Here is a 4,569-nt window from a genome sequence, read left to right as displayed (position 1 = left end):
AGGTCATTTCTTCACCACACCTTATCACCATACCAACAGGGCTCCAATATAATAATAGCAAATTACAGCTGACAATAATATGCAGACTGCCTTTCAGGGGGAATACCCAGGGTGTTCCAAAGTCAAGAAGGGAGATAAAACAAAGACACAGGAGAAATTTGAAGACTCTGGTGCCATCAGCCACAGCAAACACGAAACACAGCACAATTCCTACAGACATTAACACAAAACCTCATTCCAAAGACTTATTTACCTCAGTTTTTATTTCTGATACATGTCTACTTTTTAACAAAAATTACAAGACATGCCAAAAGGTGAGAGCAAACACAGTCTTAAGCAAAAAAGCAATTATTGAATCCCGCCTCAGATATGATACAGATGTTGGAATTATCAGAAAGGGAATTTGAAATAACTATAATTAATATGTTAGGGGCTCTAAAAGAATGCAGAGTGCATGCAAGAACAGATAGCCGATATAAATAGGAAGAAATTTTAAGAAAGAAACTAAAAGTAATGTAACATTGTTTTTTTTTGTTTTTTTTTTCATTTTTTTAACATTTATTTATTATTGAGAGACAGAGAGAGACAGAGCATGAGCAGGGGAGGGGCTGAGAGATGGGGAGACGGGGAGACACAGAATCCGAAGCGGGCTCCAGGCTCCGAGCTGTCAGCACAGAGCCTGATACGGGGCTGGAACTCACAAACCGGGAGATCATGACCTGAGCCAAAGTCAGACGCCCAGGCGCCTCAAAGTAATGTAATATTGTAACAAAAATGATGAATGCTTTTGGTGGACTTAGCATTAGAGTAGACATGGCTGAGGAGGAAAAGAAGTCAGCAAGCTTGAAAATACGTACAGAGAAACTGCCAAAACAAAAAGGCCAAAAAAAAAAAAAAAAGAACAATATCCAAGAGCTGTGGGACAATTATAAAAGGTGCAGCACATAGATAATGGGAATAGTAGAAGGAGAAGATAGGAGGAGAAGAAGGAGAGGAAGGGAATACAAGACATATTAGAAATATGAAAGATCAAAAATTTCCTGATTTAATGACAGACACCAACCCATAGACCCAGGTAGTTCATCTTCTCAGAGGCTTCAATTAAAAATTCTACACCTTAACATATCATATTTAAACTGCAGGAAACCAGGGAAAGAGAAATTTCTGAAAACAAGGCCAGCATGGGAGGATCACCTTACCTATGGAGGAACAAAGAAAAAAATTAAGGGAGACTTCTCTTCAGAAAGCAGGCAAGCAAAGAGAGTGGATTGAAATATTTGAAGTGTTGAAATGAAAAATAAAACAAAAACACCATCCTATAATCTACATTCAGTGAAATTATCCTTCAAAACTAAAGGAGAAATAGGTTTCTTTCAGAAAAACAAAAACTGAAGGAATTCATCACCAGCAGAACTTCTCTTAAATGTTAAAAGTTCTTCAAGAAAAAGGAAAAAGACATATATCAAAAACTGGAAATTACATAAAGGAAAAATATTGGAATATGGGTAAGAACATAAGTATTTTTCCTTTTTCTTATTAATTGATTTGAAAGATAACTATTTAATGTAATAATAGTAACAATATGTTGAGTGATTACAGAGCATAGACTGAAATGAATGACAGCGATGTAATAAGAGATGAGAAGGAGGAATTGGGTACGCTCTTTTATAAGGTAGCTGCAATTCTCATGGAGTGGTATAGTGTTACTTGAGGGTAGACTGGGATTAACTGTAAACGTATATTGTAGGGGCGCCTGGGTGGCTCAGTCAGTTAAGTGCAAACTTCGATCCAGGTCATGATCTCACTGGTTCCTGCATTCTAGCTCCGCATCAGGCTGTGCTGACAGCTCAGAGTCTGGAGCCTGCTTTAAATTCTGTGTGTGTCTCTCTCTCTGCCCCTCCCCCACTCATGCTGTTATTCTCTCTCTCAAAAATAAAATAAACATTAAAAAATAAAAAAGTATATTGTAAATTTTATGGAAACCACTAAGTTAATTTTAATGAGAAGTATAATTGATATGTAGAAAAGTATAATTGATATGCAAAATAATTCAAATCAAGCCATAAAAAAAATGTTCAATTCAACCAGAGAAGGCAGCGAAAAAGAAAGGGTAAAAAAAAAAATGGGAAATAAATGCAATGGATAGGGGCGCCTGTGTGGCTCAGTCGGTTGAGCATGCGACTTTGGCTCAGGTCATGATCTCACCGTTCGTGGGTTTGAGACCGGCGTCGGGCTCTGTGCTGACAGCTCAGAGCCTGTAGCCTGCTTCAGATTCTGTGTCTTCTTCTCTCTCTCTGCCTTTCCCCTGCTCACACTCTGTCAGTCTCTCTCTTAAAAAATAAATAAATATTAAAAAAATGCAATGGCTAGAAAACAGATATGAGATGGTAGATATTAATCCAATTATGTTAATAATAATTGTAAGGGCTAATGGTCTATATACAATAATAAAAAGGCAGAGGTTATAAGCTACCTCAAAAAACAACATTCAAATATATGTTGTCTACAAGAAATCTACTTTAAATAAAAGACACAGGCAAGTTAAAAGTAAAGAGGTTTGTGAAAATATACCTTTTTAAAACTAATCAAAAGAAAGAGTATCTATAATAACTTTAAACAAAGCAGACTTCAGAGGAAGGAGGATTATCAGAGATGAAAAAGGGACACACATAATGTTGAAGAGATAGAATTCTCCAAGAAGATACAACAATCCTAAATGTGTAAGCACCTAACAGTAGAGTATCAAAATGGATGAGACAAAAACCAATAGAACTCAGGGCGCCTGGGTGGCTCAGTTGGTTAAGTGTCCAAATTCAGCTCATGGTCCCTGAGTTCAAGCCCCGCGTCACGCTCTGTGCTGACAGCTCAGAGCCTGGAGCCTGCTTTGGATTCTGTGTCTTTCTCTCTGCCCCTCCTCCACTCATGCTCTCTAAATAAATAAATAAATAAATAAATAAATAAATAAACATTAAAAGATTTTTAAAAAACAATAGAACTAAAAGGAGAAATAGATAAATCCACTATTATAATTAAAGATTTTAACTCCTTCCAAAATTAATTGCTATATCAAACTGGTAGAAATTCAGTAAGGATATAGACCTGAACAACACTATCAATCAACTTATCTAAATAACATTTATTGAATACTCCATTCAATACTGAATACACAGTTTTTCAATCTCACATGGAATATTTAAGGTATACCATATGTTGGGTCAGGTAACGCGCTTTAACAAGTTTAAACAAAAATAAATCATATGACATATGTAATGAGATCACAACTTCTCAAAATGTGGGATGTGGCAAAAGCAAAGCTTAGAGGCAAATTTATAGAATTAAGTGCATACATTCAAAAAAAAATAAAGATCTAAACTCAGTAACCTAAGTACCATCCTAAGAAATGAGAAAAGAGCAAATTATGTATAAAATAAGCTAGAAGAAAATAATAAAAATTAGAGCAGAAATCAATGAAATTGAAACAGGGAAATAATAGAGAAAATAATTGAAAACAAAAGCTGGTTCTTGGAGAAGATTCATATAATTGATAAGCCCCTGTCCAGGCTAAGAAAAAAAGAAAGACACAAATTACTCATATGGGAAATGAAAGACTGGTCATTACTAGAAATCCCACAAACATGAAAAGTATAATAATGGAAAACTATGAATAACTTTATGGCCAGAAACTTGGTAACTTAGATGAAATAAGCCGAATCCTTGAAAGACACAAACTACCAGAACTCACACAAGAAGTGATTGATAACCTGAATAGTCCTTTACCCAGTAAAGAAATTGAGTCAATAATTGATGATCTTCCAAAAAATAAAGCATCAGGTTCAGACTGTTTCACTGACTAATTCTATCAAACACTTAAACGAAGAAATGATAGCAATGTTCCACAGTCTCTTCCAAAAAAAGAGAAGCAGAGGGAATCCTTTCCAAATCATCCTTTAAGGCCAGTATTACTCTAATATGAAAGTCAGACAAAGACATTATAAGAAATAAAATGTGCAGACATAGGTCATGAACACAGGTATAAAAATTCTCAACATTAACAAATTGGATTCAGTTTAGCCAACAATGTCTGAAAATAATTATACCCCATAACCAAGTGGGATTTATTCCAGGGATTCAAAAGCTGGTTTAACATTTGAAAATCAATCAGTATCTACCACATCAAGAGGTTAAAGAAGAAAAAATCATTTGATTATATTAATTGATGTAGAAAATGCATTTGATAGAATTCAACACTCATTCATGATGAAAACTTTCAGTAAACCAGGAATAGAGGGAACAAGACCCAGAAGAAGTTCCTGGGTGAGCAGCCTAAGGTCTAAGGCTAAGGAATAGTGGCTCCTGGCCAAGGAGGAAATCAATACTAAGGAGGAAGAGACCAAGGAAGGAAGCTCCTTTTCTCTTGTCTGCATGTAGTAGCTTCAGCAACTACATAGATAGTTCAATAAAATGAAAAAAAAACAGATAAAACTAAATAGATATGAATAATATATGGACTGCAGTTAATAATAAGGTATTAATTTGGTTCATTAATTGTATCAAATATACCATTCCAGT

This window comes from Neofelis nebulosa, chromosome X (assembly GCF_028018385.1).
Source record: "Neofelis nebulosa isolate mNeoNeb1 chromosome X, mNeoNeb1.pri, whole genome shotgun sequence".
In the NCBI taxonomy this organism is placed as follows: domain Eukaryota; kingdom Metazoa; phylum Chordata; class Mammalia; order Carnivora; family Felidae; genus Neofelis; species Neofelis nebulosa.
This window is presented reverse-complemented; position numbering follows the sequence as displayed.